Below are 26,891 nucleotides of genomic sequence, written 5' to 3'. Positions count from 1 at the left end.
GACGTGTGACTAGAAGAAGTCTCTAATTTTGTTGTGATGCTTTTTGTTGTTGTGGTGGTTTGATGAATTGTTTTTCATGCTGTGGTATTTTTGATCCTAATTGCTGCAGTTCATTTTATTTTTGCAGCTTACCGCAATGGCTTTTATTTTGTATTCTTCTTTGATTGTTTCGCCTGTTTTGTTATGGTGTGGCCAGTTGTGTGTTTGATGTGTTGTTATTTTGCTTTGTGTTAAGTCGTTGTTGTACTGTGTTTTGTTGATTACTTTAGAGACGTCAAGAAATGTTTCTACATTCCAGTCATAAACAATACATTTCTTTAAAGTCACACTGACAGCCATTTACCACTATGTAATGCGGTAAAGTACCACTACTCGAGCTCTTTACCAATTTAGGAAACCAGTCACCCAAAAGTGTGGCAGAGACCTGTGTTACAATATCACCTCCCTTAAATTAGCACTTTCTTTTATAATTTTATGCGATAAGGCCCACGTTATTTTTTTGCAACCTTTCTGCAACTTTTCCTGTAGCCATGCGAATACTACTTTTGGAGCACGCTAATAAATCTTTTTTGGCACCAGGAAACAGTGGGAGTTGAAGCGGATTTATGCTAACAGGATACCACCTGAAAATCAACATTATGAAACGCTTGAAGTGGAGCCATGATCTCTTTAAAGGTTGCAAAAAGAGCTCAGTGGTAATCCAGTCTCAAGCCCACTTAGCTCTTGCATCATGTCATTATCTTCTTCAGACAGGTGGTGGTAGTGTCTGCATATCAGCCAAATCAAGTAGTGTATGTCCCTGTTAATACCTTGCTCCGACCTTCCATGATTACATGGTGTTCAAAGGTAACGCCTAAAGTTTTAACTCCCTGATGCACGCCAATGTATTATCAGTATCATACAACTACTGGAGTGCTGTAATTCTGAATGATGGCTTGTGATCCACGAGCATCATCTCAGTTTTAGTAGTATCAAGTGACAACTAACTCTCTCTCTCTCGCTCAGAAACGCTTGAAGTGGAGCCATGATCTCTTTAAAGGTTGCAAAAAGAGCTCAGTGGTAATCCAGTCTCAAGCCCACTTAGCTCTTGCATCATGTCATTATCTTCTTCAGACAGGTGGTGGTAGTGTCTGCATATCAGCCAAATCAAGTAGTGTATGTCCCTGTTAATACCTTGCTCCGACCTTCCATGATTACATGGTGTTCAAAGGTAACGCCTAAAGTTTTAACTCCCTGATGCACGCCAATGTATTATCAGTATCATACAACTACTGGAGTGCTGTAATTCTGAATGATGGCTTGTGATCCACGAGCATCATCTCAGTTTTAGTAGTATCAAGTGACAACTAACTCTCTCTCTCTCGCTCATCCAGAATTGGATGGTTCCCATAAGGTTAAAAGGTTGTCAATGTCAGCTTTAATGTTTTCTTAATTGGGGATCAAAAGCCGGGTGTCATCGCAGGGACATGGAAGATGGATGACAGGTTGTGTTTTCAAAAGGTAAATCAATGTCTTGGTGCTTCTTCAAAGACTCCTGTGGTATTCTTCTCCATCTCAGGTTATTTACACTGTGTACAACTCAGAAGATGTTACCTGCTGAAATCTTGCCTACCTGTTTCCGGCCCCTTTGCCACACCACGCCTCGCGGCCCCCGCTCCGCGGGAGCCGCTCGCAGGCGTTAGACACCGGTGAGGACTTGCTGCTTATTGTCCCGGTAACGTGCAAGGAGCACCAACGCGGGCAGAGCACCTGCCGAATCATCGACCCAGGCAAGAGGCGGGACTGCGAGGACCAGCCTGCTGAGCGGCGCTCATCGGCCGCAGCTGGTCCTCTTCCCGCCCCCTCCACTGGATAAAAGCTGAGTGGAGTGTAACTTCCCTGGGATTCTTCCTGACTGCTGACCCTGCTGGGAGTTGCGTCTTGCCTACTTGTTTCCGGCCCCTTTGCCACACCACGCCTCGCGGCCCCCGCTCCGCGGGTGCCGCTCGCAGGCGTTTGACACCGGTGAGGACTTGCTGCTTATTGTCCCGGTAACGTGCAAGGAGCACCAACGCGGGCAGAGCACCTGCCGAATCATCGACCCAGGCAAGAGGCGGGACTGCGAGGACCAGCCTGCTGAGCGGCGCTCATCGGCCGCAGCTGGTCCTCTTCCCGCCCCCTCCACTGGATAAAAGCTGAGTGGAGTGTAACTTCCCTGGGATTCTTCCTGACTGCTGACCCTGCTGGGAGTTGCGTCTTGCCTACCTATTTCCGGCCCCTTTGCCACACCACGCCTCACGGCCCCCGCTCCGCGGGGGCCGCTCGCAGGCGTTAGACACCGGTGAGGACTTGCTGCTTATTGTCCCGGTAACGTGCAAGGAGCACCAACGCGGGCAGAGCACCTGCCGAATCATCGACCCAGGCAAGAGGCGGGACTGCGAGGACAAGCCTGCTGAGCGGCGCTCATCGGCCGCAGCTGGTCCTCTTCCCGCCCCCTCCACTGGATAAAAGCTGAGTGGAGTGTAACTTCCCTGGGATTCTTCCTGACTGCTGACCCTGCTGGGAGTTGCGTCTTGCCTACCTGTTTCCGGCCCCTTTGCCCCTTTGCCACACCACGCCTTGAGGCCCCCGCTCGCTCCCCCCTTCTCTTTAATCTCTATCTCTATCTTCGTCCTCTTCTCTTTTCCCTGAGGCAGTGGGACGTCACCGTCTTTAATTACGCGGACGACCTGCAACTCATCTTTTCTTTAAACTCTCCCTCTGCTATTCCCAATTTCCAGGCAGTCATGTCCCATATCCTTCAGTGGATGTGTCAGAACCAGCTTAAACTGAACCCAGGAAAGACGGAGCTCCTCCTTCCTGGTAGGAGCGCTGCCCACTGGGGTCCACATTTCTGGCCGGCAGAACTTGGCCCCCCTCCTATCCCGGTGGCCTCGGTGAAAAGCCTCGGGGTCACCATTGACGCTGGGCTATCTCTCGGGCCTCAGGTGGGGACGGTGGTCTCCTCCTGCATGTTCCAGCTGCACAGGATTAGGAAGGTGGCTTACCTCCTCACCCCCGATGCTCTGTTGCAAGTTATCATGGCCCTCGTCCTCTCCCGCCTGGATTTTTCGAATTCCATCTATCATGGTTTGCCTAAATGTTCCATCTATAGGCTGCAAATCATTCAAAACCAGGCGGCGAGACTGGCCCTCGGGATACCAAAATGGCAGTCTGCCAAACCCCTTCTCATCAAATTGCACTGGCTCCCTGTTAGCCTAAGGGCAGCCTTCAAGCTTGGCTGCCTTATTTTTAAGTCTCTCTCTGGCTCCTGCCCCGCTTTCCTGAAATCCCTCATTCGGCCCTACTGTCCTTCACGTAACCTCAGATCATCACACTTACACCTCTTGGTTGTCCCCTCCATTAAACTCTGCAGATCTGGTGGTCGGAGATTCGCCTACCTTGGCCCCAAATTTTGGAACTCCCTTCCTCTCCCAGTTAGGATCTCTAACACTCTCATCCAATTCCGTAAATCACTAAAAACCTGGCTTTTTCCACAATCTAGCTAAAGTCCCTCTGTTCCTTTCAGCATCCAATCAGCGCCAGGAAACTCACGGTGACAGTGCGCTTTCTAAGCACCCCCTTAACATAACATAACATAACATTGTCCCGGTAACGTGCAAGGAGCACCAACGCGGGCAGAGCACCTGCCGAATCATCGACCCAGGCAAGAGGCGGGACTGCGAGGACCAGCCTGCTGAGCGGCGCTCATCGGCCGCAGCTGGTCCTCTTCCCGCCCCCTCCACTGGATAAAAGCTGAGTGGAGTGTAACTTCCCTGGGATTCTTCCTGACTGCTGACCCTGCTGGGAGTTGCGTCTTGCCTACCTGTTTCCGGCCCCTTTGCCACACCACGCCTCGCGCCCCCCGCTCCGCGGGTGCCGCTCGCAGGCGTTAGACACCGGTGAGGACTTGCTGCTTATTGTCCCGGTAACGTGCAAGGAGCACCAACGCGGGCAGAGCACCTGCCGAATCATCGACCCAGGCAAGAGGCGGGACTGCGAGGACCAGCCTGCTGAGCGGCGCTCATCGGCCGCAGCTGGTACTCTTCCCGCCCCCTCTACTAGCCCCTCCTTGAAAAACAGAGTCAGTAACGTGCACGCGGGTCGCACGCGGGGCCAAGGCCGGGGCTAAGACCGGGCAAAGAGCGGGCCGTTTGAGGCCGTTCGAGGACGGAGAGGACTGGACTGGCCCACCCTCTATCGTTTTTACCTTACAGGCAAACACCCCTTGTTCCATCAGATATGAGTACCAGGGCCACTCGGAGTAAGGCCTCCAAGGCAGCCCGGCAAACTAGCGGCCCTATGGACGATTTAATCACCCGCACCAATATAGCTATTGATAATGAAATATCTAAATTACAAACCCGGGTGTCCTTAGAACTGGGTGCTGCCAGAAGACTCTCACAAGTGATAGCGCTCTCAAAAAAATCCTCCCTCGGCCATATAGCCACTTCGGTTACTCCGGAACGCCCTGCCATCCCTCAATGTGTAGTTACACAGGCTGATGTCCATCGGACCTCTACCAACTCCATCCCCTCTCCATCGCTAGAGCGGTATTCCAACGTAGATGAAGCCAACCTCCCAGTTGCATTTTGCGCCCAGAATCCGACCCCTAACCCTCAGTTATCCTCAAACTCCACTACTGGTAAACCACCTAAAAGGAAGCGCCGAGCTGGTACTGCTTATGCTCGCAAAAAAGCGAAAATTGGCCTTCCCCAAAACCTAACCTCCACAAGAGTACTGTCACCTAATGTGAATCAAGAAAAAAGCACTGGGTCTCAACCCCCTAACAATGGAGGTACCGTGGACTCTGACGCCACCCCACCTAGCATCGACCAAAAGATCGAGGGATTGCAGATTGAAGGGTTGGGTAATAATGAAAGTGAATTCATCGATCTGGTTTGGTCAACTTTAAAGAAACTTCTTTCCCCTCTCGACCTTAGACTCTCGAGAATAGAGAATAACCTGCTCGAGATGGAAAAAAGCATTATTGCCCTGGCCACTCTTGGTTTGAGAACTCTTGAAAACCAGGGCCACCCTGTACCAGTTGTAACATCACCAATTCCTACCATTCAAGTGCAGGATGTCCCACCCTCAGCCCCAGCCATTTTACGGCCGATCCCCAAGCCAAGGTCTGTGGCGGTGGACCAAATTCCCCTTGCCACTAAACCTAAGGCTCCTCAACGAGCCCCAAACCCCCAATCAGGAAAGCCTAAACCTGGCGCCCAGCCCAAACCTACCCTGGGTACCGTACAGAACCCTCCTACAAAGGACAACTTTAGAGGGGGGTACATTGATCTTCCCCCTGAGGCCAACGACTATGTGGTGGTACTAACGGGTGTTCCCCAGATTGGCGTAGACCAGCATGAGAACCACTGGTCGTTGAAAAAGAAAATAATGTATTGGTTAAATATAAATAGACCTATCCCAAATGGCCGGAGAAGCAGAGTCCTGATGGTTCGAAGAACTCGCTGGGTGGGCCCGACAAAGAAATCCAGTCCAGGGGACTGTATAGTGGTGACCTTTGAGGACCCACACACGGCCCAATTCATCTGCTCCTGGCCTGGTTCTGAAGGGTCCCCAGTCATACCCAGACCTCTGTCTTTCTTTTATCCACCACGTGTCCAGCATACCCCGGGGGATGATTGGTCCTTAGTTCAGCGCCAACCTTGGAAGAGCCACCCCAAAACTTATAATCAATTCCATCCACTTTGGAGCGGCTTTCCAACCTCAAACAGATATGGCGGCCTGGAGGAGGTGGATTGACTTTCTAGCCACACTCAACATAACCCTGAAATATCTTTTTCCTTGCACACCCGAAGGCCAGCTGAGCATGCATCCCCAGATCATCCATCGGGCCTACTAGAATTTACAAATAGCTTAGACACTAAGGAAGGGTTGATGCCTCCTATTATTCCTGACCTTTTTGTTATGGAAGGCTGCTCAGCTTCACCTAGTACGGCTCCCCGACCATTAATCCGATGGGGCGCAGTAGAGGTGAACCGGACTGATACAACCAAGGCTCCTTCACCGCAGCATTCTGACCCCTGTGTAAATGTTTGCAGAGGGGCTGCACCCAAACCTTCCCCACCCACTCACCCCTCTTCACAGCCCACCTCTGGTGCGCCGTTAATAAAGATCCTGAGTTGGAATGTGGCTGGGCTCGCCCGCAATCTTGAGAATCCAGATTGGATTGCCTTTCTAGAACCCTATAGCATCTGCCTCTTGCAGGAAACCTGGTGCCAAGAACCAAGGCACAGAGTGGGGTTTACGTCCTACTTTGTTCCAGCCGTACAACAAGTTGGCTCTAAAGGTCGCCCTTCAGGTGGTCTATTGATTTGGATTAGCATTGCCTTAAGGTTAGGTGTTACCCAAAGGTCCACTAAATCACCTGATCTACAATGGTTATCACTGCATCGCAAAGGAGGGAGGCCTCTAGAAGTCTTCAACATTTACCTGAGGGGTTCCAATGGTGGGGCTTCACGTTTATCATCAACAGGCCTAAGCAGTGAACTAGCCTCTTGTAACATCGATTCTTATGTTCTTCTTGCGGGTGATTTTAACTGTTGCTTTGAGCCATTGTCCAGGGAAGACATTCTGGATACTTTTGAAGAGGACTCAAGGAGAGGTATCCCTATTTTAACCATCGATCCGATCCCTAAATGGACGCAAAGCGCAATAGACATTAATGCCCTTTGTCTGGAACACAATTTGAGATCAGCCAATGGCCGTTCCAAATCGGACCTTATGGGAGCCCATACATACAACAGAACGGGGCGAACTTCCAGAATTGACTTTGTCATGCTCAATTTTAATCTTTGGTCTTTCCACCAAGACATGGAGGTCATTGCATCTTGTGACAGTGATCATAACCCCCTCTCTCTTTTGATCACCTTTCCATGGCAAGATGGGACCCATGCTAGCTCAGACCATAAGTGGAAAACCTCACGTGAAATCGCTCCCTCTAACTGTAGTAGGTGCTTGAAGTGGGCAAGAGTCTCGGCGGACGAAGAGAGGCTATCACAAGCTGGGTCTATTCTGCTAGAGGCTGATTCCAAGCTCGATACACTAAGCCCCACTGGTAAAAAGACCTTACCACTGTTTACAGAGACCATAGAGGCTTTGAGTGATTTGTTTATTATCTCCCAATCGAGCACCAAGGTGGGTCCAAAAGGTGCTTCCATGTCCAGAACAAAGTGGTACTCCTCAAAATGCCGGGCAGCGAAGGGGGCTCTTATCTCTGCAGTAAAAAATAATGAGCCAGATAATGTAAGAGCTGCAAGGAAGACTTATAAAAGAGCTGTGACCGAAGCTAAAGAGGCATACGAGCTAAATTTCTGGCGGGACTTGGCCGAAGCAAGCAAAAGGAAAAACGCCAAGGAGTTTTGGGATCTGTTAAGAGCCAGAGAAAAGCCCATTGATCGGCAAATAACCTGCAACATCCCTGGTGCTGTATGGTTGGAACATTTCGCCAAGTTGTATTCCATCCCACTGGGGGCTTGCCACCATATCTTGGCTCCTATACCTTGCCCTACAACTGTCCTCACAAGTAGTGATGGTCCATTTTCTATGCAGGAGGTTGAAAATGCAATTAAGGGCATTGTTTCCAACAAAGCTGCTGGCCCTGATGGGATCCCGGGCGATTTGCTAAAAACCTATCCGGCGTGGTGGAGCAGATTGATCACTTCCCTCCTAAATGAGGCCCTGCTGGGAGGCTCTTTTCCTGACTCTTGGAGGGGAGCGGAAGTGGTCCCTATTTTCAAGAAAGGCTCCAGAGACGATCCGGCAAACTATCGCCCCATCAGCTTGCTGGACTCAACTCAAAAGGTGGCGGGCAAAGTTGTTCTGACCAGGATATTGCAGTGGGCAGAGGAAAACCAGATACTGTCCAATCTTCAAGCAGGCTTTAGAACGGGGACTGGCACCATTGAGCAGACATTTCGCCTCCTTATGCTCTATTGGAAAGTTGTGGTGTTGGGGGGGGGCAGTTTGTACTTGGTCTTTATAGACCTACGCACAGCGTTCGATTTGGTCCCACGAGCTTTATTGTGGAATGTTCTTAAAGAGTTAGGCTTACCACCCTACCTGTTAGCCCTACTGATAAAATTCCACGATAGCAATTTTGCCCAAATTAGATGGGGTTCACAGGGCGAAAAAACACCTCGCATTCCGGTGAACAGGGGCGTCCGCCAGGGTTGTGTGCTTGCCCCCACTCTGTTTTCTCTCTATGTTAACGGAGTGGTGGAGCATCTTTTACAAGATCCATCTGATGCACCAACCCTGGCGGGGAAGAAAATTCCGACGCTCCTGTTCGGGGCTGACACCCTTCTAATTTCTAAGTCTCCAGTGGGCATCCAAAAATTGCTATCTAGCTTTAAGTCCTTCTGCGATGATAAAGGCCTGGCCATAAATATAGGGAAGACCAAGTTCCTTGTCCTCAACCCCCCAAAAAAAACAGTTGTTCCTCCTGTTCTAGACTCTGTCCATCTAGAGAGAGTCAAGGAATTTGACTATCTGGGCATACGATTATCCGACTCTATGAGCTGGAGGGCACACCATCAGAAGGTGTTTCTTGCTCACAAGAGGGTAGCTGGAGCCCTGCTCAAACAGCAGCGAGCCTCGCCACTGAAACCCATCGGGGCAGTCCTAGATATTTATAGGGCAAAGGTTGTAAGCGCAGCACTATACGGCGCAGAACTGTGGGGCTCACAGAAAATTGACACCTTGGTCTCCCTTGATAATAATTTTCATAAAGATCTTATGAGACTGCCCCACAGCACTCCTACAATCCCCATTTTGCTAGATGCCGGCTCCCGCCCAATATGTGACCAAGCAAAATTACGCCCTCTCTTATTATGGTCTAGAATCTGGAATGTCCCTGAACTCCACAGCTACGCAGATGCTCTGGAAGATCTTCTGTCCCTTCCAGGATGCCACAAGATTACCTGGCTTAGGGATGTTAAGTGCCTTCTCTACAAACTGGGGCTAGGAGACGCTTGGGATAACAAATCAGCTCCCTCAAAATAAGTACTAAAAAAGGCATACTGGTCGTGGGTGGACAACGAAAGAACGTGCAATACTAATCACTGTAAATCTGTCGCCCAGCTTTTGTTAATTAAAGAACTCCCTTTTAGGGAACCCTATTTGGATTCTATCCACAACTCAGGTGACAGAGCACTGTACATTAAATTCAGGTTAGGTGTACTCCCTCTTGGTCAATTTACCTCAACCTGGAAACCGCCCCTACAAACTGTGCCATTTTGTCCCTTTTGTGAAATGAGGGTTGAATCCGTTGCACACCTGTTGTTCGAATGCAACACCTATGTAGCACCTAGAAAGTTGTGGCTGAGACCCTTATGCAGGATTCTGGGAACAAGATCTCATTTAGAAGCCCTGTGTATATTGTGCACTGACGCGAGACCCTTTTTCGCCTGCTGTATGGCAAAATTCTTAGGCTGGGCCTGGCGCTTAAGAACTGCGAAAAAACTGTTGATACAGTAGTATGCTTTCTTCTCCCTCCTTTTTTTTTCCTCTTAAAAAACTATTTTTGACCGTTTTTATACTGTATATTGTTAAATATGTTGCTCATCGTACTGCATGTGTCAATTATGTTTTTATTGTTGTGAAGTGCAGCTTTTATGATATGTTTTTATATCGAAATAAAGCTTACGATTACGATTACCTGCTGAAATCTGCATGGGCAAATAAAAAACAGCTGGCTTACAATGAAACACATATAGCAGGGCTTTATTGGGAAAAGTTTGTCAATGTAGATTGATAGGAAGTTGGCCCCACAGTTGTATGTTTTACAGCACATAACCATAAGTTAATAGTATGTTCATATGTAAAGTTTGCACGGCAATATTTGTGCGGAAGAAAGTGTGCTCCATGCAAGTTACACATCAAATGACATGACTAGGAATTTAGGGGATTATTTAAAAGTCCCTTGTGCCACCGTTGTGTCACTTTTAATATGGTAAAAAGGGATGTCCCGGCAGTGCAAGAGGCTTGTAAATAACCCCCTTTATTTTCAGGACTGGCTGGTGTTGGTAGGATTTCCAGCCTCAAAATTGTAGCCATATCACAAGCTAGATTTCTCGGAAAAATGGACGTCCATTGTGATTTTGTCATGGTTGTGGTTTTTGTCCATTATTCTTCAGCATCATATTGCTATCACATCTATGAGACATTGTTCATATTAAAGGATGTGTGGCAATGCAGGATGGTACAGTATTTGCATTTGGCGGTAAATGTTGATGTTTTATAGCACAAAAAGTGAGAACATCTTAAATATGTAGCCCACCATTCTAGCCAGGCAAACCTGCATTTTATTACAAATTTGAAGGCTCATATTATGCTTACTTCTCTCTCACTCACTACTACCAAATAGGTATTAACCAACAGTTTGCCATAAAACATCTGGTATGTTGATACTCTGAACCAATCAGTAGATCTAAGAATGTGCTCTAATTGTGTTTCATTCAAAAAGGCTGTCAAAGCGATGTCTCCTCTAGTGGAATGAGCTCCAAAGGTTTTTGTATCTTTTTCAGCCACAGACATCTGTTAGCCTATCTGGCTACAGAAGGAGAAGATAGAGAAGCATGTTTTTTTTTCAAGAAAGATTAACAAACGAGGAGAAAACATTCTTAAATCACTAACATTTAATTTATATTCTACACAGAACTTCCAATGACAAGGAAAATAGGGATAGTCAACACTAGTGGAGGCATACTTTATATGTTTGGTGGCAGTGGACAAAAAACCTGAATACCACAGAAGGAGAATAATTTCTTGTAGAAACACTTGGAGCCATATCATTAGAGACTCTATCAAAAGGAATTCATGCAGTTTAGGGAGGTTAACATTCTAATGATAGGAATTGTTGTTCACGCCATGTTTGAAAGAATTGCAAAATTAACTTGCTATTCCATGCTGAGGATTTAATGAGTTTAGAGGGTGGAATATCTAAAATCCATCAGCAATTTACGGACTAAAGTATGTTCTTCTATGAGTCTGCCCTTAAAATACTCAGGGCAAACAGAATAGGTGATCTGTAGCCATTAATAGTCCTGGAAGACTTGTCTTGAGACACGAATGTGGACAGGACTACACACCTCAAGCAATAGGGTAACCCTCAAAGTCACTAAATTAAACTGAGCTCGATCCCCTGGTAACTGTGGCACAGAGCAGATTTGCTTAATTTAGGTCAATGTGCTAATTATTTATGCTGTACCAAAACAGTAATAAAATTGAAAAACAAAACAATAAAAATCATAAACCGAATTAGATAAATAGGTTGAGTTTTAATGAACAAAATGACACAGAAATGACATATCTCCAATATGGGGAACCATAGATATGAAAGTTTAAAATGTAAGTAGGAATAGAGCCAAAAAGCATAAAGTGCCAAAGATAGTCAGTGATAGCAGTAGACTGGAACCTAGAAGGAGTTTTTTAGCTGTCTGCGATCGAGCGCCAGTAGGATATACCAACCAAGTCCATCCTTATGAAAGGTCTTTACTTTGTGGAGTAGTGTGGCTCACTGGTTAGAGGCGGCAGACCCAGAAGCAGAGGACGACCCGGGACCAGGGTTCAATTCCAGACGCGCCAGGGTGTTTGGGCCAATATCAGCGGGCTCGATAAATCTCGCCTCGGTGTCACTCTAACCATGGGTTCCACTCAGCAACTCTGGGCAATAGCTTGCTTAATCTCCACAAACGGCCCCATCAACGCCGGGGATGCCTGGCTTCACTTTGGGGGTGCCCAATAGGGACCATCTCACAGGGAAAGCCAGGACGGGTTCCCCAGCGTTATACAGCGCCAGGAAACCTACGGGTAGCAGTGCGCTTTACAAGCTCAAATACATACAAATACATACATACTTTCTGACTAAGTCCTTTAAGCCCCAATCCACCACAGGTGTGCACTTCTAAAACTCCCCAGGACCCCTGAGGAGGCACTTAGAGATTCAGAGGGTCGCAGGAGGAGGCCAACAGCCGGGTCCAGTACAAGTCCAGTTCCCATTTTCAACTGGATAATTGCAGGAAATCCTCTTGTAGCTTGTTGAATCCCTGGAGCTTGAACAGCAGGTAAACCTTATGACTTTTGGATGGCATTTCCTTGTCCGGGGTACAAAAGGGAGTAGGTCCAGTTTGCGGGGCTCCTCTCAGATCACAGACAGCTGGTACAGTCCTATCCTATAGTTTCTCACGTTCAGGTGTCTTCTGAAGTAGGTGTCTGGAGATGTCACATTTATGTCTATCACAAGCAGGAGGGTGAAAATGGTTTCTGTGCTACCCTAACCAAATTGGGTAAAAGTTCCTGGGGTCCACCCTACCCGCTTTTGTTATTTTCAAGATGGTAAATGTCTTCTGCCACACTAAAAGTGGGCTCTGAGGTCTGTGTGTTTGTGTGGAGAGTACACAATGGTAATGTTAGTGTCTTCCCACATCTAACACCTAAATCTGGTTCAAGTCAGCCACTGTATCCCCAATAAACCCAGAGAAAGAAGTCTTGTTGAACAAATGTAGTGCTTTGGCATCCTGTTCTTTTCCTTTACCCCAGATTTTCTAGTTTTGTCTTGTGTTACATACACATTACTTAGACTGTGTGTGACGGGTACACACGTGGGGGGTTACCTCTGTTATGTGTAACTTCTCCTGTCAGTTTTGCTATTGTATTTTACCCTTGGTTTTGGGGATTTCTGCAGTACTTTAGGAAATTTGTGCGGTTTTGGTTTTTTGCTATTTGTTTGTTTTGATCATTTTCAAGGAGAAGGTTGTAAGGATGTATTACTATGTTTTGGTGGTGCGTCCTTTTCTTCTCTCTGTCAAAAGTGTGTTTACCATCATGTTGCACTTTTGTGTTTATGATCGTTATTAAGGGGGAAGGATGTGTTATATTTTGTTTTAATGCATTCTTCTTTTCCTGACTTGTGTGGGGGTAGGATGTGTTATATATGGTTTTGATGCATTCTTCTTTTCCTGAATTCTTTATTTTCTGGATTTTATCTGCTTCTATTCCTGACTTGTATTTTCTCTATCCAGTTTCGTGCTTTTGTATTTTCCTTCCAGACTCGTGTATTCTATTTTGTGATTTTATCTTCTTCTGTTTCTTTTCAATGTTTTGATTATTAAAAGAGGAGATGTGTTGTAATGTGCTATTTACTAATGCAGTTTCTCCACTGTGGTTCTCTGCCTGTCTGCTCAGCCTGTGGTGAGGTCACTTGGAATGTTGGGGTTGGTTTGTATCTAGTGGTGAATCAGTTGGTGTGATGGGCTGAGCAGAGAGGACCTTGCTCCTGGTGGGGCATTCCTTGGCATTACCAGAGATTACCATAGATCTTTTTGTAACTGGATGGCTGTAGATTACTACAAGAATAAATCTACTTATACCATCTACAAGACATGTCTAAGCCTCCTACTTCGTTTTAACAGTGTGCCCCCGATGTTATATGTAAAAAAAAAGAGACAAAGGTCTGGTAGGACAAAACAGGGTTCATGAGTTGATATGCAATGTTTGTCTTGCCATCCTTTTCTCTGCTGTTCAAGTCTGCCACAATGTGTTATATGTAAACCGTGCAGACCTATCAAGCAGGCTTTGACACTCAACCAGGATTTGACACTGTAAGGTCAACAAGGATGCTCACAGCTCCCTCCCTAGATATTTGTTGAGGTTCAGAGAAGTCACCTCTGCCCATTCAGGTCAGCCTATTGTTTGTTTCTGGGAATCATTTTATACCTTTTTCACACCTATTCAAATGCTAATCCCAGGCTGGAACAATTTTAAGAGCAAATGCAAATTAGCCTCCTGGGACTTTTGATACGAAAAAGTACCTTTCTAAAAGTTACTTTTTCATAACAATTATTAAAGATCCTACTTCACCCCTGAATTTGATTTTTAATACCAATTAAAATGGCTTTTTAATCACTTTACTAGCTAGTTCAATTCCTGAGATACAGTATTAGGATTTTACACTGTACTCTGGTTTTTTGCTAATAACAGCTGGGACTGCTACAATAAAAGCTTTTGGGTGCTAGTCACTGTAAGGACATGTTAACATTACGTTTCTACATGTTCTATTTTTAAATACCATGCACCCTGCCTTGTGGACCACTAGGCCTACATAGGGGTGACTTATTAATATTTAGGATTAAGGGTTTATTTTGTCAGGTTGGGGTCATTTTTTACATTGCTACAGTCAGACTACATTGGGTGGCCTGAAGCCATGTTTACACTTCCACTATAGTGAATGCCACAATAGACACTGCAGTCCACTAGTGAGAGGATTCCCTGTTGGAGATACTGACGGTGCACTGTTCAACCACATCTCGTCGTTGGACTAATGTAGCCAGCGGCAGCCTGGATTCTGCACCAGTCTTGCTCAGGATGTATTTGTTATTAAGAGAACATTTGTCCCCTACTAACCGACCCACGAGGTCAAGGCACACAGCAATTGCCCAGAGCAACATCACTTGGTTACTGTTAAGATCATAGACACATTTACACCACTGCCCTGCTATACACTAGAAAAGACCAGAAAATAGCCTTTTGTAAAATATAGCATCAGAGGAAGAAATAGGCAAAAATGGCAAGATAATGTTAAGCAGGTTAAAAGAGGAGGCATTGCAGCATTTAACACACATTCACACCTGCATACAGGTTGTGGCACACAGCAGGCTTCAAAATAATTTATGTTTCAAACCTTAACTTGCTCTCATTCAGTTAAGTATTCAAAAGCAGAGTTTGAATCATCAAACAGTGTCTGCAAAGCTCTGTGAAAACTAAACTGATGAGTCATCTTCCAGGGAGACATAAAGCATCACTTCTGTACCTTCTGGATATTTAGGCAGATTGCAGACAAACATGTCTTGCTCCCAAAACACACAAGTTACAGAAGCCTGCTGCCTATGATGTGTTTTTTCTTCAAGAAGGTGAAACCATTTCATTTTGGTTAATTGTTTTTTCTGATCCAAATAAATAATTATTTTCCTAGAGCTCTAGAGGAAGCTGAGAAGGCTATAAATAACTTTTGTTTACACAGAGCTAAATTAGCTCTGCAGCAAATTGCTCTTATTTGGATTCCTTTTTTTCTCAAACATTAACTCTTCCTTATCATAGAAAGTTAAGTTTGTTCCTGCTGCCACTCTCATTGTGCGAGGTTAATGTATATTTTCACATCTTACAAGATAATTTCTAAACTGAAAGTAATATTCCACAGACCATAAATTTGTTATTTACCATTGCTGAGCTACATAAAATATTCATTTGGGTTTTCAGATCAGGTTACATTACTATAAACTTATATTTGATTATTTAATCTGATTCTTATTAGAAAGTTTACATTCTTTTGTGTGTATGTTGACGCTTCCAAGGTGGTAGTCAGTTAAGTGTCCTGTATGAGTCACACACAGAAGCACATCAGAATCCGCTATATCTGCCAGTACGTGTTTCTCTTCCCTCCTAAACTCTTTTCCCCTGGGTGCTCTTTAGTTCGTTTGTGTATTTTGAATGAAATGCTGGAGACTCTGCTAGGAGAGTGAGTGCATTCACATTTTTCAATGATACTCCTGCAGAGGTGAATCAGGTGAGAACCGTGACAGTTGCAAGCCCAACTGAGTGAGTACATTTTATCTATCACTTTTGGATGTGACTGGACTCTTACACATCTTGATTCCTTCATTATATCCTGACCCATTAACTACCCTTTAATCAGGTGCCCTTTTATCTCACTGCCATGAACAGACTGGACATTTCTAAAGAATTTGAAAAGCCATCAACACCAAATCACACTATTTATCAGTGGCTTAAAATAATTTGCCATTTTCATTGATTCCTTGTACATAAAAATGTCACCTGTGCTTAGTCCCCTTGGGACCGAGCACACATTTGTTGATGGGTCTGCTTATTGCACCATGTATGTGATATTTGTACAGTTTCTATGTGCTTTCCACATTGCTCCACTACAGGTGTAGTTAGTTTAATTTTCTGTTTTTTATGAAAAGCACCTCTTAGGTTAGAGTGCATTAGTGGTTTTACTATATTAATTAGAATATATGTATTTTCTATCTACAAAGTCTTCATAAGTGAATTCCAGGTGAACTGATGTTTTGAGTATATACTGTGCACTATTTCCATTTAACTTCCAGGCCCTGAGTACATTGTGTAGCATATATTCTAGGGACAAATAGGTTAGTTAAACATGCCATTGAGAATATGTATTTTGAGCATTCTTTGAAAGGAAAGCAGGAGCCCTTTACCACAGGTTAGCAGGATTAAAGTGCACAGAGTTCTAAAGACATCAAAAATATATGGTCCGGCAAAAGTCACAAAATATGGAGCGACCGTACAAAAAAGGTGAATTTCCCACAAAGGAGCATTTGCTAAAGTAAGATAGTGATTCTTTTCCACACACCAACAACCTCCAAGCTTGCCAATCTTTCTTGTAAAACTTGAAGGTACCTTGGACTCTGGAAGATTTTTTAAGGATAACAGTAAAAGATAAAAGACCCAACAGTGACTAGGAATACCATAAAAGTTTTAAACCATCAGTTGTAGATTAGCAGATAGGATGGTATTGACTCTTTCTGTAGGAATCATAGCGGAGGTGAGACTGGAATGGAACCAAGCAGGACTGTCTATGGCCGTTTTGAGGGGAGATCGTGTTCAACCAGCAGTGCACTGAACTCTGCAGGGATCTTATTTTGACAGACTGCATGTAACTAAGGGCTTGCTTGCGAGTTTGGCGTCCGACCAGCCGAACCCTGGTCCGCATCATCTACGACACTGCTGTGCCGGCGATCTACTGCCCGCCGTATTATGAGTTGTGCTGTCTGAAGCGACACCTGTGGCAATGGAGGTTTGCCCAGCTGGACTGCGGCAGTCTGCAATGTCAGCATAGTGTCCACTGACAATGCCAGGTCCACGGTCCACCTGCTGAGCATATTACAAACAACAGTCATACTCCTGGTCTCCCAGCAGTGGTCAACAAACGGTGGTTACCTAACGGTTGTTGACCGCAGAGGTACGCGCAAAAAAAACCCAGTACAACAGTTGCCATTGGATGGATTAAAAAACTACACACCTGATGTGCTGTGGCAAATCACACTATAAAACACACTCCATCCCTGACCAGCATTCCGGAAGCGCAGCGGACGAGCGCAGCGGGCGCGACGAAGGCGCGCCGAAGTGTCGCCAAAGTCGAGCCCGTCTGCGCCCGTCCGCGGCCGACAGCGGGCTAGGGCGATAACCCCTGGCCGTAAGATCTACTGGGCTAAGGATCAACTCCTTGGCTTCCCTCCTCGCACTGCCTCCATATGTATGCACGGTATGACGAGTGACGAAAGGGAATGTCCTCACTGTGGTTTCCGTTTCACTACCCTGTTGCGGGATACCACGGAGCAAGCACTTTCCTGAGGTCTCCTTAATGTAAGGTCATTACGTAAACACAGACTTGACGTTTTCGAGCTGATTACAGATAAAAAGTTCGACCTACTGTTTCTTACGGAAACTTGGTTAGACCAGTTTTCCGACTCGGACATTATCGAGGCCACGCCGGAGAACTATTCCTGGGTCAGGCAGGATAGGCCAGAGGGGGTGGGAGGGGGGATTGCTATTATTTTTAGGAAAACTCTGGGCTGTTGCCTAGAGCGCACGCTGATCGCGGAGAGTGAGGCGGGAGTTTTCACGATTCAAATCAACGGGGGCACGACGATCAAAGGCTGTCTGGTATATCGGCCGCCAGGGGCGTGCACAAAGTTCAGGGAGAGCCTGCTAGAAAGCCTCATGGAGGCTACCCTACGCAGGGATAAATTCCTCCTATTAGGAGACCTGAACTTGCATTTAAATTGCCCAGAGGATACAGGGGTTAAGGACTTCTGTCGGGATATGCTAGCTCTTCAACTGGAATTGAAGCTATCGGACCCCACGCACCGCCAGGGACACCTTTTGGACCCGGTTTATGCGAACTGGGGAGGTGTGGAGGTGTCCGGTATAGAGCCTATCCCCTGGACAGACCACTTTTTGGTGGCATTCTCCATACAGAGCTTAAAAACCAACAAAGCCAGTCAGGCACCCCCTAATTATCTTAGGAGGAAGTGGGCTAAATTCTCAGTGGAGGATTTTAATCAAGCTTTAAGTAGGGATGGTCAGCCTGGTGGCGAAGACATAGATACAGCGGTCTCTAACCTGAATCAGCGCATCACTGAAGCGCTTGACCAGACAGCCCCACTCTGCCGCACATCTACATGTGCTCGGAAAGAACGATCAGCCCCATGGTTTAGTGGTGAGCTGAGGCTAACAAAGGCGGACTGTAGGCGAGCAGAAAGAGTCTGGAGGGTGTCTTATGACAACCAGGCTAGGGAACTGTTCTTGGAAAAAAGGCGCCTTCACCATAGGCTGATTAAAAAGTCTAAGGCAGCCTACTATGCAGGACAAATCCTGGGGGCGGAAAATTCGGCCAAAGAACTCTTCGGCATCTACAAGTCTTTGACCTCGGTAAATTCACCTACAGAGCCGGAGAGTTGCTCAACGGAGTCATGTGACCGTATTGCCGAATATTTCTCCGCTAAAGTCGAGAAGATCTACTCGACTTTCCCTAATCCGCCGACAGGGATTGACTTTGAGGTAGCATTGGGGGACACGGAGACGGCAGGGCATCTTACAAACTTCCGCACCCCCCCTTTTGAGGATCTAGTAGTGGTGTGTCGCTCTGTCAAATCAGGGTCCCCGTGGGACCCGGTGTCACCCAAACGCTTGGCGGACAGCCTGGAAGTTCTGGAGCCTTATATGAGGCACGTCCTGGACATCTCTTTCGGATCGGGAAAGTTGCCTGAGGGGTGGAAACAGGCGGTGGTGCTCCCGCTCCGGAAGAAACCCCACTTAGGCTTCGAGGTATTAGAGAATCTGAGGCCCATCTCACTCCTGCCTTTTCTGTCCAAAGTGGCGGAAAAGGTGGTTAATACCCAAATTATGAAGCACGTGGAAGAGACGGGACTGCTCCATGCGACGCAGTTTGGCTTTAGGCCACGCCATTCTACCGAGTCCGCCCTTCTTATGGGTACGGAACATCTGAGAGAGGGTGTGGATGCAGGCCAAACTATGGCTTTGATCCTGTTGGACCTCAGCGCGGCGTTCAACACTGTAGCTCACAACATCTTGCTACAGTGTCTGAACAGAGGTGGCATCTCTGGCACCGCGCTGAGATGGATCCAGGACTTCCTCAAGGGGTGAAGCTTTCGAGTCAGGCAAGGAGACTGCTATTCAAAGGGGGTGCCCCTGGGCCAAGGGGTGCCGCAGGGTTCGTCATTGAGCCCGACCCTTTTTAATATGTATGTCGCGCCTGTTGCCTCGATTGTGGAGAGTCATGGTCTCCAATTGGTTTCGTATGCCGACGATACGCAGCTGGTGATCTCCCTATCGCACGCGCCCTGTCTTGCTGCCGATGGCTTCCGGTCGTGCATGAAAGATCTTGCCGAGTGGATGGCTATCAACTGTTTGAAGCTTAATGGCAGCAAGACAGAGGTGCTGGTGGTGGGGAGAGCCCAGTCTGCTTGGTCGTCGGCATGGTGGCCATCTTGTCTTGGACCAACCCCAACCCCCTGCCAAGAGGCACGCAATCTGGGGGTGTGGTTTGATGCGGGTCTTACTTTTGGCCCCCAGATCAACCGGGTGGTGGGAGTTTGTTTTGGGATTTTGAAGAAACTGAGAAAGGTCCTTGACTTACTCCCGATTGATGCCCGTCAAACCCTGGTTCATGCTTTGGTGACAGCTAGGTCGGACTACGGGAACCTGTTGTACCTGGGGGCTCCAGAAAAAAGCATGGCACGCCTGCAAGTGCTGCAGAATGCGGCAGCACGTTTGATTCTCAGGCTGCCCAAAAGGGCGCCTTCTAAGGCGGCCCTCCAGCAGTTACACTGGCTCCCTGTGAGGGGAAGAGTGGAATACAAAGCCCTCTGCACCTGCCATCGTATCTTGAATGGCAGGGCACCCGACCCTCTGAATAAACTGATCGAAGTGTACCAACCAACACGTGCGCTTAGATCCGCAGGGGGCGGCCTACTGAGGATCCCTAGAGTTAAGAAAGCCCGCATGGGAGGTAGGTCCTTTAGATGCCTAGCGGCAAATAATTGGAATAAACTGCCAGCGGACCTGCGCCTGGAACCGGAGGAAGCTAGGTTCCGCGCGAAACTTAAAACATTCCTTTACACTAAATAATTGTCCGCTCAGCTTTTGTGCTCCCTGCTCGCTGCCTCTCCCACTTTCAGCGCGTGGACACGCCGGTGTGCGTAACGCAGCGCTTTACAAATGTCCCAATAATAATAATAATAATAATTTTTAGCTTCCAAACTGCTGCCCACAAGACAGGCACCAGCGTTTTCTGTATTTGTGTATTTGAGAAAAGGCACCCTTTTTTCATCTTCTCATTTAGCACTCTCCACCACCTGTAATTTTTTGGCACCTTTTTACATCTATCGCTTGTTTGTTTGTCATTCATATACTCACTCACATTTACATTTTCATCCTGCCTGGGAAAAAATCTTTAATGAGCAATAGTTGACAGTATGGTGGAGGAAATCATTAGAGTAGTGCCACACATTTTTGGAGCCAAAGTCCAGCATACTCCTCTCAGCAGGGAAACGAAAATGTGGAACAGGAAAGTCACAAGAGTGAATTCTGTTGGTAGCATCCTGTGCACAAAGGGCGAAATTAAGAAGAGGTGGAACAAACTCAGGCTGCGGGTGTGTACCAAGTACAACAACCAACACCTGGATGCTCAGAGGACTGGTGGTAACCCTTCCAGTGTACCATTATAACTCGTTCCCCAGGAGGAGAAGGTCTTGGCCATCTGGCATTCTAAGGGCTTGACAGGAATAAAGGGCGGAGAGAGCTATGGTAAGTTACACTTCAATAACTGCCAAAACATCACAATATCCTGCTTGCTTTCAACTCTGCTTTTGCTATTGTCTTCTCCATCTACTTTCCTAACATGCAATACTCAAAGAATCTGAGATGCTGGTTTGTCTGTGGCAATATGTATTGTTGCATATAAGAGCACATATATCCAACTAAATGACATGCAACATGTTGCAATGCTGTCTGTAAGTGCATTACCATCAAGATATCAATCCAGGACCTGAGATATGTGTCAAAATGTAAATGTATGGTCCATCCCAAATGCATGTTACCAATAGCTATGGTACACTAACTGATTGTCAAGTGCTGGTAAAGTGAGACTACAACTACCATGAGGCCTTTTCACTCTAACTTTAACCAAGATTCTACACTCCTTTTGCCCCATCTCACTTGTCTGCTATGTTACAACTGAACTACACTAGTCATGAGGTTAAAATTTGTAAAGTGTTAATAAAGTGAGATTGAGGTGACCACAACTACCATGAGGTCTACTCACCCCAACTCTAACCAAGATACTACACTTCTTTTGCCCCTTCTCACTTGTCTGCCATGTTACAAGTGATCTACGTGTATCATGCAGGTTACCATTTGTCAAGAGTTGCTAAGTGTGATTGAAAAGCTACCACTACTACCACGAGTCCTTGTGACTGGAACTCTAACCAAGATAGTAGTCTCCTTTTGCCCCTTCTCACTCGTCTGCCATGTTGCTACTTATATTCATTCATCACAGAGATATATGTCTGAATACTTCAAATCCACGCAAATAGATGCCAATGCTAATTTGTTTGATTCTAGGTCCTCATTTACTTTAACATAAACAATATAGATGTAGATACCTCACTTCCACAGTGACAACACTTTTCTCTATTTCTCAACAGGTCGATCAGCCCCCCCAGGACAAAGCCCTCAGTGATGACAGTGCCCCTGAAGAGGTGGACCTGAATGACTGTCCTGTTCCATTTGGTTAGCTTGGGCAGAAACCAACAGTGAGGCTCACTGTGCCCACAACACCTCCCACAAAGCTGCAACATCTCAGCCATCCACTGCCTCCTCCCCAACCTGTGCACCTAGCAAAGTCAGTCCCATCCTGTGCCCCCCCAATCCTGGATTCTGAGAGAGTTAACATCACACCAGTCATGGAGGAACCAGAACCCAGTGGGAGGGTGCAGTCTGTGCCACGGGCACAGGGCCATGGGGGTAGGCATAGTGGAAGGGTTACTGTGGGCCCGCAGAGTGAGCTCGGACACCCAGACTGCCATCAGCCAAGCCCCTGGAGTCTATCAGGACTCTGAAAGTGTCATGGGCCAGGTATTGGCATAAATCTGGGAAATGAAGGAGCTGCAGAGGGACACATACCAGAAGGTTTCTGCCATCCACACCGATTTGGCCGGCATCCACTCCAATGAGGCAGATCTCTGCACCGGGCTGGCCAGCACCCAAACTAATTTTGCGTCCCTGTTCGGGGTGCTAAGTGACATTAACACCACTGTCTGCAGGGCTTTTCCACCTGCATCTATCCCTTCCTGTGGTCCAAGTGCATCCACACCATCAATATCTGCCTCAGTCACAGGAAGGGAGACCCAGTCAGAGGAGCCCACAACTGCATGCACCCCCATCTTAGCAGCTAGGATCCCCCATCTGGAAAAAAGAAGAGATGTCTACCCAAAAATCCAAGAGCTCAGGATGGAAAGACAACCACCACCGACCACCAACAAGAAACCTTGCCCCTAATGTCCTCCTGTGTGTGCTACACATTCAATTTATTGGACTATTCCTGCCCACTTTTCCATATCTGATGGGAGGAGCATGTTGGACTCTGGACTCCTGACCATTTGGACTCTACTACAATTGTTTCATCCACCATGACTGAAGACTTCACTTTTTGTTTGCAGTGTTAAATTTTAAGTAGGCCGGGGCGGTGAACTCTGCTCCGTTCAGTGAGTTTGCAGATATTTTCTGAACTCTCTGCTCAGCAGAGCTCGCAGAGTGCAGAAAACACTGCTCCTTGTAGTGCAGCCGAGTTCTTTCCCCGCTAGTACTCATGAATGGTAAGTTGGCAAGTGCGAGCCGCAGCTCGGGTCGAATTGAGACCCAGGCAGCAGGAAGCCCAGCGCGAATGACAGTTTGCACTTGTAGCAAATTTGGATCTGCTTCTTATGATTACCTCCACTTTTTGCTTTATGTGATGCTGATTTTGACTAGTCCGCTAATCAGGACCCCAGTCTATCTGTTTTCTCTGTAAACAGTTGTGTTCAGTACCTAGGTACATCCCAGATTGGATACTGGGATACCCTTGTCCTGGAAACTAGTTTGCTCGATCCAGCTTGGCCACCATCTTGTGTTGGGTAAGGCTGCCGGTCGAGTTGTTCCTCCCTCCCACCCTCCTCCCGCCCCCCCTGAACATGGTTAAATACAATAGGCCATCCCATCCGCGCAGCGGGCGGGCGCAGCGGGCGCGCCGACGGCAAGCCCGTCTGCGCCCGTCCGTACACTGCAGCGCCCAGGGGCCAGGCCCCCTGTTCCACTATCGGAGGACCTGCCTACTCAGATAGGGTATGCCCCCGATCGACTAAAAACTCTCATGCCCAACCTAGAGGCATCATGTTGCCATTCCATTTGTTTGGATGAACCTGTGGTAAAGTGTTCCCACTGTCAGTATACACTCTGCCCCACACTGGAGCAATCCGAGACTGTCGGACCCCCTTTCAAATTGTTCCTCTTAAATTGTCGCTCTCTGACCATACACACAATAGAAATGTCAATCCTCCTCAAAGACATTAACCCTGACGCAATATTCCTTACGGAAACTTGGTTAAAAGAAGAAGTCGACCCAGATATCACCGCCATATTACAGAAAGGGTACGGACTACAAAGGGTTGACAGGGCAGAGGGCAGAGGAGGAGGATTAGGCATACTTTTCAAGGATTGTTATCAATGCAGAACCAGTTCTGCGATAATCCCTTCTTGCGAAAGCATGAATTTCGCACTTGACCTATCCCCCACATTAACCTTCTCTGGCCTACTTATCTACCGGCCCCCAGGCCAAATGGGCGATTTTCTCAATCATCTTCCCTCTGAGGTCGCCGTTTCAGCTGTATCTCTGCCTCATTTTACAGTCTTGGGTGACATGAATATTCACCTAGACGGCCCTACGGGCCCCCTAGCCACCACCTTTCTGAGTAGTCTCGCAGACCTTCAGATTGTTCAGAGGGGCTTTGAACCTACCCATAACAAAGGCCACCTACTAGATGCGGTTTTAAGTAATGACCAGAGACTTAAAACTGGCAACCCAGTTCCCCTCCCATGGACCGACCATTTCTCGGTCCCACTCCTTTGGCACATACTAAGCCCCCTCTCTGCGCCCCCTCGAGCCATATTAATAGGTAGGGACTGGACTAGTTTGCCACAGACCTATGGATGGAATCCCTCTCTACCACCCCTCGACAAACTGGGGGCGACGTAGACACACTCTACACCCATTATGCCAACTGGTTACAGACCACCTTAGATATAGTCTTACCTCAAAAACACCTCAAGGAGAAAACCAAGTCCAAAAAATCACTGTGGTTTACCCCAGAGTTAAAAGAGTTAAAACGAATCTGCCGGAAACATGAGAGAACTTGGAGAAACACTCTCAAGGAACAGGACAGAAGTAGCCATCGAGAGGCTATCAAAAAATATAAAGCTAAGATTACATTGGCACAAGCTCTATTCTACGAGGAAAAAATGACAAACTCCGCCAATTCCTCGAGGGAACTATTTCGGATAGCGAAATCCTTAATTAGTACCCCCTCCACTTTGCAAGACCCCCGTGAAGCCCAAACTCGCTGTGACACTCAAGCAGAGTACTTCTATCAAAAGATTCAAGCCATCTCTTCATCTTTTGACCAGGTCAGCCAACATCTAGTGGGAACAGATTCCGTTCTTCCAACTACCGTCTGCCATCTAGCTGAATTCCCATTACTTGATGAAGACCTGCTTAACTCCCTTATGCTGAAAGTCACAGCAGGCTCCCCGCTAGATCCTGCTCCTCCACGACATCTCCTGAAAATCGCGGACACCATTAGACCAGTAATTTTAAACATCGTAAATATGTCAATCACCACTGGAAGAGTTCCAGAAATCTGGAAATGTGCACAAGTTAAGGCTCTGCTAAAAAAAAAACAACCTCAACCCCAGTAAAATGACTAATTACCACCTCATCTCACTCCTTCCTTGGGTGGCTAAGCTGCTTGAGAAACATATTAACACCAGTCTTATGTTTTATCTGGAAGCTAACCACCTGCTCCACGATTCTCAAGCTGGATTTCGCCCAAAATTGGGGACAGAAGCGGCACTACTGACTGTCACAGAATTAGCCCGCAGGCACATGGATCAAGGCGGCACCACAGCAATTATGCTGTTAGACTTAAGTGCCGCCTTTGATACCGTGAACAGTAACATCCTTATCTCCCGATTAAAACAACTCGGAGTGACGGGAAGTGCCATCTTATGGCTACAATCCTTTTTGGAAAACCGAACTTTCCAGGTGGTGGAGGGTGATATCCATTCTAAAACTTGGCCTCTTAATCAAGATGTGCCTCAGGGCTCCTCCCTGAGTCCCACGCTTTTTAACGTTTATGTGCAACCTTTGGCGGAGGTTGTTCACCCTTTTGGTTTTGAGATTGTGACCTACGCTGATGACACTCAGCTTGTGCTAGCTCTGAATCAGCCAGGTCACACCCCATTGAACCTGAATAGTTGTCTAGTAGCAGTCACAAAATGGATGGCCTCTTCCCATTTAAAACTTAATGGGGACAACACTGAACTGATGTTCCTGGGGAACACAGCTGACCCCAGCTCCACTCTACTTTGGCCTCCATGTATGGGCCCCCCTCCAGAACCAAAAAAGCAAATTAAAAGCTTGGGCATGTGGCTGGACAATACTCTTACTTTCAACCAGCAAGCCACTATACTTTCCACCACTTGCTTCGGGCTGATGCGCATGCTGCGGAAAATTCTACCTCTTCTCCCTTTTCAGGCCCGCAGGATAATGGTCCAGGCAATCATCCTGTCCCGTCTTGATTACGGGAATGCCCTATATCTGGGTGCACCGATCAGCACACTTAAAAAGCTGCAAGTCACCCAGAACGCAGCATCACGTCCACTGTTAAGCCTGCCCCGCAGTCACTCGGGCACTACTGCCTTGAGAAATTTACACTGGTTGCCCATCCAGGCCAGAGTAAAATTTAAGGCAATGTGCATAATGCATAAGGCCATGTGGAAAAATACCCCCACAATGATCTGTTCCTTAGCCACACCTTATTATCCTCAAAGATCATTGCGCTCAAGCACAGCCTTTTTGGAAACTATACGCAAAATCAAACGGGCCAGGTGGGGCGGACGCTCCTTCTCCCTGAATGCGGCTGTGACTTGGAACTCTTTACCTTCCACGCTCCGGAATGAGCCCAATCTTTTAAAATTTCGAAAAACCCTTAAAACTTTTCTTTTTTCCATATAAATCAGCAGTCTCCCAGAAGTAAGCATCAACAGAGCTACGAGGTCCTCGGGTAGTAATGCGCTCTACAAAACCCACTTTCATTTCATTTAATTTAATTTCATTTCCTTGTCAGTCCCTAGTACATGGTACCCATGCACCTAGGGCATAGGTACCCCAGCAGTCTCCCATGAGCTAAAACATGCATTGTGCTACCCATGAAAGACCATTTGAAATGGAACTACAGGCCTGCTGTTGCAGCCTGTGTAAGTTGGTGCAAGCACCACTTACTAAAGACATATGTTTACTATATCTAAGGGTCACGGCACTTAAAACCTATAATTCACCTCAATAGTAGGATTTTACAATCCTGAGGGCAGGGTGCTTTGTTTTAAGTGAGAGGGTGCCCCTGCATGAGGAGGACACCCTTGGAGCCTACGGAGTCCATTCTCTCGGGTTGTCTATGAAGCAGCCCTCTACTATA

The sequence above is a fragment of the Lissotriton vulgaris genome, chromosome 6 (assembly GCF_964263255.1).
Source record: "Lissotriton vulgaris chromosome 6, aLisVul1.2, whole genome shotgun sequence".
Taxonomy (NCBI): domain Eukaryota; kingdom Metazoa; phylum Chordata; class Amphibia; order Caudata; family Salamandridae; genus Lissotriton; species Lissotriton vulgaris.
The sequence above is the reverse complement of the archived record's forward strand: the minus strand, read 5'-3'. Positions refer to the sequence as shown.